Below are 15456 nucleotides of genomic sequence, written 5' to 3'. Positions count from 1 at the left end.
AAACGATGGATATAGGCCCAGATCTCTATACTGTGGTGAATTTATGACATTGTTCTGCATTCTGTCCATCAACTGTTGTTTTTGCATTTGTCACCCCGAGTGGGACGGGTATGCTCAGACGTGAGTCCCGTGCTCTCCATGCCACTGGAATCAAGCTATCTTGGCTGAAGAGGGTTGATAGCCTGAAACCGGTACTAGGATGTTTGTTTACCGGTCCAGGGAGGACCTGGCTTGGCAATTTGGGCGGGACTGTTCCCATGAGGCATAGGGTCAAGACTGATTTGCATATGGCCAGGTCTAAACTGGGGTGGCATGGTGACCAAAAAAACGATGGTTTTAGGCCCAGATCTCTGTACTGGGGTGAATGTATGACATTTTTCTGCATTCTGTCCATCAACTGTTGTTTTCACATTTGTCATCCCAAGTAGGATGGGTATGCTCAGACGGGAGTCCCGTGCTCTCCATGCCACTGAACTCAAGCTATCTTGGCTGAAGAGGGTTGATAGCCTGAAACCGGTACTAGGATGTTTGTTTCCGGTCCAGGGAGGACACGGCTTGGCAATTCGGGCTGGACTGTTCCCATGAGGCACAGGGTCAAGACTGATTTGCATATGGCCAGATCTAAACTGGGGTGGCGTGGTGAACAAAAAAACGATGTTCTTAGTCCCAGATCTCTGTACTGGGGTGAATGTATGACTATGTTCTGCATTCTGTCCATCAACTGTTGATTTTGCATTTGTCACCCTGAGTGGGACGGGTATGCTCAGACGTGAGTTCCGTGCTCTCCATGCCACTGGAGTCAAACTATCCTGGTTGAAGAGGGGTGAAACCCCGAAACCTGTCCTAGGATGCTTGTTTCCGGTCCATGGAGGACTTGGCTTGGCAATTCGGGCTGGACTGTTCCCATGAGGCATAGGGTCAAGACTGATTTGCATATGCCAGGTCTAAACTGGGGTGGCATGGTGAGCAAGAAAACGATGGATTTAGGCCCAGATCTCTGTACTGGGGTGAATTATGACATTGTTCTGCATTCTGTCCATCAACTGTTGTTTTTGCATTTGTCACCCCGAGTGGGACGGGTATGCTCAGACGTGAGTCCCGTGCTCTCCATGCCACTGGAATCAAGCTATCCTGGCTGAAGAGGGGTGAAACCCCGAAACCGGTCCAAGGATGCTTGTTTCCGGTCCAGGGAGGACCTGGCTTGGCAATTCGGGCTGGACTGTTCCCATGAGGCACAGGGTCAAGACTGATTTGCATATGGCCAGGTCTAAACTGGGGTGGCATGGTGAGCAAATAATCGATGGATTTAGGCCCAGATCTCTGTACTGGGGTGAATGTATGACATTGTCTTGCATTCTGTCCATCAACTGTTGTTTTTGCATTTGTCACCCTGAGTTGGACGGGTATGCTCAGACGTGAGTCCCGTGCTCTCCATGCCACTGGAATCAAGCTATCCTGGCTGAAGAGGGGTGAAACCCCAAAACCGGTCCTAGAATGCTTGTTTCCGGTCCAGGGAGGACCTGGCTTGGCAATTCGGGCTGGACTGTTCCCATGAGGCACAGGGTCAAGACTGATTTGCATATGGCCAGGTCTAAACTTGGGTGACATGGTGAGCAAAAAAATGAAGGCTTTAGGCCCAGATCTCTGAAATGGGGTGAATGTATGACATTGTTCTGCATTCTGTCCATCAACTGTTGTTTTTGCATTTGTCACCCTGAGTGGGACGGGAATGCTCAGACCTGAGTCCCGTGCTGTCCATGCCACTGGAATCAAGCTATCCTGGCTGAAGAGGGGTGAAACCCGAAAACCGGTCCTAGGATGCTTGTTTCTGGTCCAGGGAGGACCTGGCTTGGCAATTCGGGCTGGACTGTTCCCATGAGGCATAGGGTCAAGACTGATTTGCATATGTGCGGGTCTAAACTGGGTGGCATGGGGAGCAAAAAAATGAAGGATTTAGGCCCAGATCTCTGTACTGGGGTGAATCTATGACATTGTTCTGCATTCTGTCCATCAACTGTTGTTTTTGCATTTGTCACCCCGAGTGGGACGGGTATGCTCAGACGTGAGTCCCGTGCTCTCCATGCCACTGGAATCAAGCTGTCCTGGCTAAAGAGGGGTGAAACCCCAAAAACGGTCCTAGAATGCTTGTTTCCGGTCCACGGAGGACCTGGCTTGGCAATTTGGGCTGGACTGTTCCCATGAGGCACAGGGTCAAGACTGATTTGCATATGGCAGGTATAAACTTGGGTGGCATGGTGAGCAAAAAAACGAAGGCTTTAGGCCCAGATCTCTGAAATGGGGTGAATATATGACATTGTTCTGCATTCTGTCCATCAACTGTTGTTTTTGCATTTGTCACCCTGAGTGGGACGGGTATGCTCAGACGTGAGTCCCGTGCTCTCCATGCCACTGGAATCAAGCTATCCTGGCTGAAGAGGGGTGAAATCCCAAAACCGGTCCTAGGATGCTTGTTTCTGGTCCAGGGAGGACCTGGCTTGGCAATTCGGGCTGGACTGTTCCCATGAGGCACAAGGTCAAGACTGATTTGCATTTGTCCAGGTCTAAACTGGGTGGCATGGTGAACAAAAAAATGAAGGATTTAGGCCCAGATCTCTGTACTGGGGTGAATGTATGACATTGTTCTGCATTCTGTCCATCAACTGTTGTTTTTGCATTTGTCACCCCGAGTGGGACGGGTATGCTCAGACGTGAGTCCCGTGCTCTCCATGCCACTGGAATCAAGCTATCCTGGCTGAAGAGGAGTGAAACCCAGAAACCGGTCCTAGGATGCTTGTTTCCCGTCCAGGGAGGACCTGGCTTGGCAATTCGGGCTGGACTGTTCCCATGAGGTACAGGGTCAAGACTTATTTGCTTATGGCCAGATCTAAATTGGGGTGGCATGGTGAGCAAAAAAACGATGGATTTAGGCCCAGATCTCTGTACTGAGGTGAATGTATGACATTGTTCTGCATTCTATCCATCAACTGTTGTTTTTGCATTTGTCACCCCGAGTGGGACGGGTATGCTCAGATGTGAGTCCCGTGCTCTCAATGCCACTGGAATCAAGCTATCCTGGCTGAAGAGGGGTGAAACCCCAAAACCAGTCCTAGGATGCTTGTTTCGGGTCCAGGGAGGACCTGGCTTGGCAATTCGGGCTGGACTGTTCCCATGACGCACAGGGTTAAGACTGATTTGCATATGGCCAGGTCTAAACTGGTGTGGCATGGTGAGCAAAAAAACAATGTATTTAGGCCCAGATCTCTGTACTGGGGTGGATGTATGGACATTGTTCTGCATTCTGTCCATTAACTGTTGTTTTGCATTTGTCACCCCGAGTGGGATGGGTATGCTCAGACGTGAGTCCTGTGCTCTCCATGCCAATGGAATCAAGCTATCCTGGCTGAAGAGGAGTGAAACACAGAAACCGGTCCTAGGATGCTTGTTTCCGGTCCAGGGAGGACCTGGCTTGGCAATTCGGGCTGGACTGTTCCCATGAGGCACAGGGTCAAGACTGATTTGCATATGTCCCGGTTTAAACTGGGGTGGCATGGGGAGCGAAAAAACGATGGATTTTGGCCCAGATCTCTGTACTGGGGTGAATGTATGACATTGTACTGCATTCTGTCCATCAACTGTTGTTTTTGCATTTGTTACCCCGAGTGGGATGGGTATGCTCAGACGTGAGTCCTGTGCTCTCCATGCCACTGGAATCAAGCTATCCTGGCTGAAGAGGGGTGAAACCCCGAAACCGGTCCTAGGATGCTTGTTTCGGGTCCAGGGAGGACCTGGCTTGGCAATTCAGGCTGGACTGTTCCCATGAGGCACAGGGTCAAGGCTGATTTGCTTATGGCCAGATCTAAACTGGGGTGGCATGATGAGCAGAAAAACGATGGATTTAGGCCCAGATCTCTGTACTGAGGTGAATGTATGACATTGTTCTGCATTCTGTCCATCAACTGTTGTTTTTGCATTTGTCACCTTGAGTGGGACGGGTATGCTCAGACGTGAGTCCCGTGCTCTCAATGCCACTGGAATCAAGCTATCCTGGCTGAAGAGGGGTGAAACCCCGAAACCGGTCCTAGGATGATTGTTTTTCCGGTCCAGGGAGGACTTGGCTTGGCAATTCGGGCTGGACTGTTCCCATGAGGCACAGGGTCAAGACTGATTTGCATATGGCCAGGTCTAAACTGGGGTGGCATGATGAGCAGAAAAACAATGGATTTAGGCCCAGATCTCTGTACTGGGGTGAATGTATGACATTGTACTGCATTCTGTCCATCAACTGTTGTTTTTGCATTTGTCACCCCGAGTGGGACGGGTATGCTCAGACATGAGTCCCATGCTCTCCATGCCACTGGAATCAAGCTATCCTGGCTGAAGAGGGGTGAAACCCCGAAACTGGTCCGAGGATGCTTATTTCCGGTCCAGGGAGGACCTGGCTTGGCAATTCGGGCTGGACTGTTCCCATGAGGCTCAGGGTCAAGACTGATTTGCATATGGCCAGGTCTAAACTGGGGTGGCATGGTGAGCAAAAAAACGATGGATTTAGGCCCAGATTTCTGTACTGGGGTGAATGTATGTTGTTATGTTAATGTTATGTTATGTTAAATAGTTTATATAGCGCATGAATCACCCCCAAGGGGGTCTCTCAGCGCTAGCGGAGCTGTGCAGGAAGGGTGAAGTGATGTTATTCTGCGAAGAGGGTGGTTTTCAGAATCTTTCTGAACTTGAGGTAGTCAGAACATTGTCTTAGAGGTAAGGAAAGCTGATTCCAAATTAAAGGTGCTTGGTAGGAGAAGGATTTACCTCCTAACCGTGTTCTTTTTATCCTCGGGAGAAGCAGCAAGAATTTGGAACGGGATCTCAGGTCACGGCTGGGGGTATATTGGTGGAGCCTCTCAGCCAGATACGGAGGACCTGGGCCCCACAGTGCTTTATGTGTCAAGCAACAAAGCTTAAACTTGACCCGCTTCCGCACTGGCAGCCAATGAAGTTGTAGAAGCAGAGGAAGTGAGGCTGATCTGTACGGTGCATTGGTGACTAGTCATGCAGCGGTGTTTTGCACCACTTGCAGACGGCTAAGGGCAGATTCATTAGCAGCGACCATGAGGGCGTTGCAGTATTCCAATTTATTCAGTACAAGGACCTGTACGAGTGTCTTGCGGAAAAAGTCCGGAAGGTAGGGAAGGGCTTTCCTCAGAAGGCTCAGTGTCAAAAAACATGCACTGACTGTATGAGAGACATGGTCTTTCATAGACAAAGCTTGGTCAAATCGCACACCAAGGTTTTTTACTGTCAGTTTAGGCGGAGGAGCAGGGCCCAGTTCAGTTGGCCACCAGGTAGGTGACCACATAATGGGGGCATCTCCATAGAGGATAATCTCCGTTTTGCTGGCGTTCAGCTGAAGAAAATTGCCGCTCATCCACTGCGAGATGGCCAGCATACCTGAGGAGAAAGATGCTTGAGCTGTCAGAGAAGATTTGTCAAATGGAAAAATAAGTTGGGTGTCATCCGCATAAGATACAGGGATGAACCCTAGTGTGCTCAGAAGAGGGCCACATAGATGTTAAACAACATTGTATGACATTGTTCTGCATTTTGTCCAACGACTGTTGTTTTTGGACTTGATCTCCAGCAACTTCCACTCTCTAAATCGTAACCAGGTCCTGAAGATTACCTGAAATGTATACAGGTCGAAACACAGTCGACAGTACAGCGCAGTTTTAGGCACAACTTTTGTGGTCCACTGCAATCATTTACCCTCTGTTAATTCCCTGTTAATACATTTGAACTGCAAAAGAGTACCTTGTAAAGATTGACGTCATTATCCTTTCTGCGCCATCTTTTTCGCTGTTTTTGCACTTGTCACTTGCGCTGTTCACTTTGTTTTGCCCAAGCACTATTGTGCACAAGACTGTACAGGTTACATAAACATTTAATGCAATAGAGTGTTATCATTGTCTCCTTCCGACCTTGTCCTAATATAGACCACTCCTTACATTTGGTGTCACTACTATTAATGCCTCTCTGTCTCGTTTGTTTTGCAATTCATGCGCATTTCTTATGTAATTGTCTTTCAATATTGCCTGTTGAGACATCTTAACAAGCAGGGATGCAGCAGTTGGTACAATCAAAGGACCACAGCTTAAAAAGTCTTTTGATTATAACTTTGAAAGAATTCTAACACCATTGTTGAGATATATAACAAATTCCTTGAAATTAAAAGTATACAATATCATAGAGTTTAATATATTATTGAACAAAAAGGTAGAGAAAGAGAATCCATGGAATTGTTCCTTTACTCTATCTTTCCCTTTTCAAGTTGGGATGTCTTTGTGGGATGTATTTTTACTGTAAGTCACAGGACCTAGGTGACAGTGTGGGAAAAGGCAGGCAGAAATCTCAAAAAAGGTTGCCACATCTCCCATAAATGAGGAAGCTGTCAGAAATTAGTTATAAATGAAGAATGCCTGCTTAATGCTGCATGACTTATTATCTGTCTTATAAAGGAATAAGGAGAGATCTTTACTACTTTATTTTAAATCTCGGGAACTAGAAAACTGTTCTGAAGCCCAGGCCAACTAGGCTTTTGTTGATCCAAAAAGAAGAGTGGCCGTCCAGGATATGACTAGGAGTGTCCTTCTCTTTTGGACTTGCTTTAGTAGAATTAGCAATAGGCAAGAATACAAGAAACTGAGGCAACTGCAATTGACTGTAAGAAAGCCAAGACGACCAGCGCTGAAAATAATTTTGGTTATGGTCCTGTTTGATGGTGAGAATAGGCATTAATTCCTGGGCACAAACAATAGCCTCTGGAAAAGAGGGTAGAACAAAGAAGTTTAATTCCAGATTATCTAGACAGTTGCTTTTATCAACTGTTTTCTAAACATGGATATATTTCTGCAGTGATATCTTGCAACAGGTGCTCGCCCACACTCCCATCATCCTCTTGTCCTGCGTATTATTGGCCACCCATTCTCACCTTTGCTCATGACATTTCCTGACAGAGTATCACCCCTGCTGTTGTGACAGGATTCATGTTATCCAGGACTTTGGCTGCCCCGAAAGTACTTTCCAGATGTAATGACCCTCCCCCCATCAACAGCATAGCCAATTTTGTCCCGAGCAGGCAACCCAAAATTCTTAACAGTATGCTTCATCTGAGTAACAACTTACAGTTGGATTTGAGGATCTACCACAAGACATGAGAACCCTGAGGTTCATTGATTTACCACAGGATTTGAGAAATTCAATATATGAAGCAGTACTTCAGGATTCTAGTGTCGCATGGTCTATAAAAGCTGCATGAATGGCATGGCAGTGCTGAGCTTTCTTTCCTATTCATGAGAGGAAGCCCCTGTTCGGTTGTGCTCTTTAGCCTGTGTTTTTATGCTTTGGTTCAGGTCATCCTGGACCTTTTTAAGTGCTATCTTCAGAGACCTTCGGTTAGAGATTTCCTAGGGCGAGTTACATAAATTTGTTTGGATTGTGAAATTACTGTTGGATTCATAAACTGCCCTTTCACCTATATTCTGGAACTATACCTCTTCTTCGATGCTGTGCTGTAACAGCTATTTCTTGGATGTTTGCAAAGTATTTAAAATTCCTGAGAGAACTATTGCTCATATTCTGAGCCTTAAGTTGTGTAACTTTAGCACCTTTATATAGGGCATAAGAACAGAACTCTTGATCATTCTCCCTGATTAAACGAGATAAAGACACTTTGCATTTGATAAGGTCAGTGGAGTGTTTACTATTGTGCAACTCTTGCACTTTTTTGAGTTTCTCTAGAAATTTACTATTCATGTAATTGATTAAATTGATGTTAAATTAGAGAGTAGTAGTAGGTTCTGGTTGCTTTAGTATATAAGAACCTTCATTCATTAGAAACAGCAGAACACCACTGAGAGCCTACTTTTGGTACTTTTTGTACTTTTGGTTTGACGAGATGTTGGACTAAAACTGAACCATAGCTCTTATGTGCCTTCTCTCAGATACTGATCCCCTTCCATCCTACTTCCCATTGGTATCAAACACAGTCAGTGTTTGGCACTGTCGAAGGGGAAGTAGACTGCTCAATTCCACCGTGTTCCCCCAACAACATTTAGATGTTTTGGTTAGTAGTAAAATGGATCTGACAGCTACAAGTGAGTGAAAGTAAAGGTTTAAAGAAATGGAACACATTGATTGCTGCCCCCTTGGTACCTGCTTTAAAAAGTTAAGGCAAGTCCTTTGATCAGATATTCTGTTTCATTTTGTATAACTATGATGACTTCTACCAAACTAATTTGGATTGGACATTTTATTATATTTATTTCTTAATTCCAATGTTTTGGTGTTGCTATTCATCCACTATTTGTGACAATTCAGGAAACCTGGGCTTTATGAAAATAATTAATTATGACAAATTGGCTATTGAGGGAAGGATGAATAGAGAAGTGGACAACCCAAAATGGAGCACTGACTTTGGAACAAAATTACATATTCTGACCCTTTCTTCTGTTTAACTCTATCAATTCCAGCATCACTTATGAAGCAGTTTACAGGCAGACATAAGGGTGGTTAGTAAATATATGTGCTTTATTGCAAAATTATTTATATGATGTGAAACACATTTTGCAGGTATCTCATGTCACAATTCCTCATGTAGATTTACTTTTCAAAAAAAGTCACATGAGATACTGGTAAGAGGATATCTGAGAAGAAAATACATTGTCTACTCAAACCAATCTCCTGTAAGCAAACATCCCGTAAATGTTTTTGGTATGGAAAATGTGGTAATAACAAGTGATTACCTCAATGTATTGCAAACTTAGCACAGGTCTTGGCCAAAAAGAAGTGCAGATATTAATGACCATTGAGCATGAGTCATTATTCCAGCCTGTAATTGTGCATCATCTGTATGCTATCCATATGCTCTTCAACATTATTGGCTACTGATCTATTTAGTGCAGCCTTCAAAGTCACCTCTGCTAGGGAAGAGGTTGCTTCGCTTTCCTGGGCTATTGTGTACAGTTAATCATCTCAAAGAGGAGAAGCAGAGTTTGATTGAAGCTGCATGATGGATATACTGTGCAAAGATGCACTTCCTCCTAGACATAATTCCTCTCTCTCTGTAGATCAAAAAATGTGTTTCTTGCAACATGAATGTTCAATCTGGTCCCTTCACATGCAAACAAGTCCCTTCTTTACTAAATTATCTTCCTTCTTTAAATGTCAATTAGCAGATTCATCTAATGTCCCACTAGGCATTAAACACCCATGCCTTTATTACAACATCTACCAAAATTATTGAATGAATGACTCATCATATAATACCTCATTCCTTTCTCCTATCAGTAGTCTCAACCATCATCTTACAGAAGCATTTTAAATAGTATGTGCAACTGTGTTCTTGATAAAATAATGACATGCAGTTCTTAAGATAGGAAATATATTCGTAGGAATGCTGTATGAAACGTATAACCACTTCAAAACCTCTGCCAATACCTCTGACAAAGATAATCTTTTCATCCCCTGCACACCGTTGCTAATTAGCTCATCAACAAACTTACTTCTCTGATTAAAAATGAAGGATACGTCAATCAGCACATTCACAATTCAGGAACCCTAGAGATAAAGAAATCCATTGTGCAAAAAAGTCTTCTTATCATCATGAAGAATCTAGAGCTCCATTCCATCTTTAATGCCAAAAGAGAATTCAATGAACAACAAGCCGTCGCGCACAAATTATGTGCCTATAACAGAAATTAATCCATTCTCAATGGGCATTGTTTCATAGAACACTGATCTAAGTTATAATCAGCAGTATTAAGTTCCACAGACAGCCACCCTCACATAGTCACCCCGCATCCAGGGCTACCAAATGCTCTAATTTTTTCGTTGGGAAAAATTGAAGACATGCAGAACAAGATTTCCTCTTCTACCATGGCTTTCCCTTTCTATTCATTTTCTAAGGATCTGTGATACACTTGTTCACCCTCACTGAGATATCTCTGTAAGACATTCTTATCATATTGGCAAAAAGAAACCTACATTATTTTGCATTATTGTTTTTTTCCCCAAACTATCCTTGTTAGGATCCTTGGTTTGGAACACTAATATGGCGGCTCCCTTATCTGGTATAACACTGGGATCGCTATTATTCACGTAGATGGTGCACTATCAGTTGCCCTCTTGGACTGATCTCCAGATTTCAATCTCCCCAATAATGGAACATTGTTTAAACATTGTTTAGATGTTTTCTTATGCTAGGAAAAAAATTCTGCTCAGTATCTGGCTCCTTCCTGAGACGTTTATATCCCAGGGACGAGCCAGAAGCTGTTTTGATTTATAGTCTAAGCACCTGGCTCCTTGCTAGGGCATAGAAACACGCATCTGTGCACCAAGAAGGACCAAACAGCTATTTGGATTTTTGGTAGATCAGCTTTATGTTGTGATTAGATATCCACGACTGAAGATCATCTAAATTTCGAGGTAGACAAGTTGCATCTTCAGCTACTCTAAGATACAGTTAAATATAATCACCACAGAGGTGGAAGGAGACAAACTTGGGTGGCTCTTGCTTGATAATGTACATGGTAAAAAGAAAGTTGGATAATCTGTCCGGTTTGCAGTGATCTCTGAGATCTGATTCAATACTCTGCCATTGAAAACCATGATAATATTCACGATGTTTAGGTGTAAGATGTGGTTTACTGAGTTGTATTCTCATATGAATGTGTTCATTCTGTTTTTGTTCCCATCATAGAATTAATTTATTCACTATAAATTATTTTTTTCAGTCTTCCTAGAATTCATGATATAATGTGTTTCATCGATTTAGGTTGATAGTGTATATGTAGCTAATATGTTATATATTCAATAGCATTGTTTATAAAGCACAGTAGATTTAGGCAGATGCGAAGAAGAAGAAATGCTCTCATCACAGATCATAATGTTGAGAGATTGTGTATCAGTAGGTTGCTCTGGCATTTTGGGAAAGTGTGAACCTTTAGACTTCTGAAAGAGCGTTGAAGCTGCAGGCAGTCTGCTTGAAGGTCACACTGTGGTGCTGTCTGTCATTATCACAAAGGGCCACACACAAGTAAGTTCTAAATATTAGTGATGCACTAATGTCTGTTGTAATATTGGTCTCCTAACTCGGTTCATACAGGACTCCCCATCTTGATTAGCGAAAGATTTACCCCATTCAATTGAATTTCGAACTGTACTCAGAATATGTGCTAAAATGGCTATATAGATATTGGCACATTTTAGAGGTCTGCTAAAAATAAGTGTTGAGGGGGCGAGTGTTCCCTAATGTGGGAGTGAAGTAATTCTGGTAGTTACAGTCAATGACGCCTCCTCCGCTAAGGCAGAGGAGCATCTCACCACTGCTCAAAAGGAAAAATTAAATGATAACAACATATTGTTATTATCATTTTGTTTTCTATTGCAGTCAGTGGCTCTGTTTCATGTGGGGTAGGTTGGGTTGGGGCTGGCCAGACCAGGGGTAGGAGTGGTGGCACTTTCTATGTGCTCTTGACTGTTTGACCAGCCATTTTGGCCCGGCCAGACAGTCATGCGCTCTTTGTGCATGTTCCTCACCAGGTTGTGCATTACATCCTGGTGGGGAATATGCAGTCTTGCAGCGTTGTGATTGGCTATGGGGAGCCTGGGTGCTTCTTGCTGCTGGGACTGGAGTCAGGAAGAAGGAAGATGAACAGGACAGAGAAAAGGGGGCGTTAAGTAAGTGCTTTTCTTTTTTTTCATTCTCTCCCCTCCCCACCACCCTGTCCGGCAGCTGCTGATACTGCTTACACAATGGATGGAATTTGATCCTGTAGATCAAAGTATTAAGTACTTTTATCACAAATACGCCAGCTGTTATTCGTGATATTATGTATCCTATGACATACAAGAATTTCTCATAGGCTTTCAGGAACATACATTATAGTTTAATAAGTATCTACCACAGGTAGTGGAGACCATTAGAATTGGTGCTTTAAGACCTGCAGACCAACCAGGCCAGTTTTGGCTGGTTACAGACACTAGAAACCTGTACAAAGCCGTAGGTAACTGAGACAGTTACATAAAGAGTTAGTGACTATACAGATATGATAAGAGTATAAAATGCAGAAGTTAGGGACTGATATTGTAGCCCATGAAGTTGTTCAGACACCTCATCAAATGCAGACAAATATTCCGCAGACTGTAAAGCTGGTTATCGGTAAAGGACAACTAAGTGAGATTAATTCCTATTTTGAATAGCTCATAATGCAAACCTATTGAAAGTGATCTATCATGATACAACCACCTAAGATAGAAATATAATTTTGACCATGTGGGTTACCCTTGGCATGGCACAATTCATAGAGAATTGTACTACATGGGGAACTTTGGGCCAGATGTACGACCATTTTATGTGGTCCCAAAGGGTTTTTAGGCCCGTTTGCGACCGCAAAAAATGTGTAGCCAATGTACCAACCCTATTTTGCGAGTCGCTCACAAAATAGGGTTTGCAATTCACTATTAGGACGGGGTGTGCCAACGGCGTCCCTTCCTAATAGTGATTCCAGAAACCATGTTTGAATGTTTTGCGACTGCAATTGCGGTTGCAAAACACTCACAGTTTACCAGCCTTTGCAGAAGGTTGGTAAGGCACTGGGGACCCCTTTCCCTTTAGGAGTGCAAGCGCAAATATTTTTTAGGAGCAGTCAGTGGTCCCAGGGTGGAGGAAACATAATTTAAATGGCAGGACAGGGAAGGATACAGATGGAGGAGATATCTCATCTGGAGGGTCTATTAAGCTGGTGGCACAATATGTGAGGGCCCATGAGGCTCAGTAATTATATATACCCCAAATTTAAATTGTCTCTGGTGGTGCTGACTGAGGCTATAGTGGTGTGGCTCTGCATTTAAAACAGTGCCTATCATTGGGGAAACACATCTAGGAAATTGCTGCATAGATTGTGTCAGTGAAGGACAAATTTGGGCATACTTTGTGAAATATGGCATCTGACAGGTGATGGACAGTCAACCCATAGCACAGGTCTTTACAACATTTTATGAGATTACTCATAATTGAGAGAGTTCTTTTTAGATCTGCCCAAATGTTTAATCTCTGTGATGGAACATGAGTTCCTGAGAAAGAGATTAGGAAGATTCGTTGTCATCCACACTACGGCAATTACAGAGAGGATAGCACTCATCACTAGTAGTTTTCCAGTGTTCCTTTTTAAATTAGTGTCACTGGTGGGCATTTCGCCCCTTAAGGTGATGCTGGATGAGGTGTTGTAAAGTTGAGAATATTCAACAGACATACTCCTGGTTGTAATAGTTGTAATACCTAAACAGGATAAGATTTGAGATTTAAGTAACTCATATTGTCGAGGCTAAGATGATAGCCAAAGTGTTGGTTACACTCCTGACCAAGGTGATTGGATCAGTGATACTCCCAGATCAGTGCAGTTTCATAGTTGCTTGGGCCACTGAAAACAACATTAGATGGCTTCATAATGTATTGTTAGTCCACTGCCTGGCGTGCCGATTCCACTTCTGCTGAGGAACTTCGAGTGAGCCTTTGACTCTGTGTAATTAGAGTACATGTTTTCACTCTCAGAAATTCGGGATTTCAGCTTTAGCTATATCAAACACACTCACCTGCACTACAAATATTTGACAGTCAGAGTGAGGGTTGGGGGAAGACATTGCAATCATTTTAACTGGGATGCTCTTTTCACTATCGTTGTCATCATAATTGGACTTCGCATCATGTGGTGACATTTAGGACGAGGCAGAAACACCACCAATTTACATGCTCAAGTTTCAGCTATGCTTGCATTTACACATCTTCGTAGGCTCATAATCAGAAGCTTTGAAAATTCTGTATGAAAGCTAAAGTTCACTGCATGAAATGCTGTTATATAATATTGTTTTCTCAGTGAAAGCTTTGTCAGGGTAGAATCAATAATGGCATCCTGACTGGGACTTCGGCATGGCAACATGGTTGATGTTTATTATATAAACTTTGTTTTGTTAGAAGAGCATTTACCTTGTGCTGTGAGATCGACCCATGCCAGACTTCCAGCCCAGCTGATTCCTGTTTACCTCTTGAGAGTGATGAAGCCCAGCTCTGCACCAGGATTGACTTCCAGACAACACTTACCCACAGGTAACGGGGAGTTATATTCATCCTCCAGGGATTCTGGCATATTTCCACACCCTAGACACATTAGGAGAGGTAGTGCTAGGTAAGAGAAAAATATAACAGTATTTATGTGCTTGCAGATATTCTCTATAAACAGCACAATGGTTGAATTATTCATCTTTTTCAGCATTATCTTAATGCTGATCACACTATGTTGTTTCCTTCTATTGAGTATTGCAGCACAAGTATTTTGTGCAAAAATCATAATGTAAATATGAATATTGAAATGCCATATCATGTATTTCTTGTGTATCTCTTTGGGTATGCATGAGATACCAAACAAAAAGGGTCTGGATCTGTTACCAAGATGGGAGTCAGGGTTTTCATGTACTGAGGTTCCACACTCCCCCTTTTACCATACCTGGTTAAGGGTACAGATGGTGCACTGCGAGCTAGCAGGACTAAGGCCAAAATATCCTGATGGTGAGGATAGAATCAGTCTTGCACATTGTTCATGTTTATGTTATCCAACAAATGCACCGTTTTATTAAGAAAGTATAAGCTGTAGGACACTTTAGCGGAGTGTATTAGGAGGGAAGCTTTGGTTTCAATATTCACCCAGACGCTCTATTAGAGTTTCATTGTATGCAGTCACTCTCCCCATACACCTCCAGTAAATAGGTCTACTTGTTGCAGAGGTTTGAGGGATGGGGTGACATTGACATGCTTAAACTCAGTGATCTAAATAGGTCTACTCATTGCAGAGGTTTGAGGGATGGGGTGACATTGACATGCTTAAACTCAGTGACCTAATGGTTAGCTCATTTGAAGACCTGCTGGGGAACTACAATATTCATAAGGGTGAATTCCTTACATATTTGCAGTTGAGCAGCACTCTCTTGAGCCATGGTTCAACACAGTAGAGGGGAAACTTCTAACAGGGTAGGAGAAAATGCAGATCTTCACCATTTTCCTGTCTTTTGTGACCCACACAACTGACAATTTTCTGTTCTGAATCATAGGAGAGGGCTTGTGGTGTCCTGGAAGATAGGCAGTGGAAACAAAGATGGCTTCAAGGGAGATTGCTGTAGCCACTCAATTCTGTATTATTCCACGTAGATGTCTTCACCAAAGGTATTTTACTGAGTACGAATTATTGACATTTGGGAGAATTCAATCCCTAGCTGTTTATGCTGTATGGAAAGAAAGGGCAGACCTTGATTGCCTTCAGATTAAAACATTTGAAGGAAAATTCCATAGTGCATTAGCAGATGTAACAGGTTAGATTATTAAAGACAGACCCAAACTGGCACTGTTACATATAA

Source organism: Triturus cristatus, chromosome 2_2, assembly GCF_964204655.1.
Source record: "Triturus cristatus chromosome 2_2, aTriCri1.1, whole genome shotgun sequence".
In the NCBI taxonomy this organism is placed as follows: domain Eukaryota; kingdom Metazoa; phylum Chordata; class Amphibia; order Caudata; family Salamandridae; genus Triturus; species Triturus cristatus.
This window is presented reverse-complemented; position numbering follows the sequence as displayed.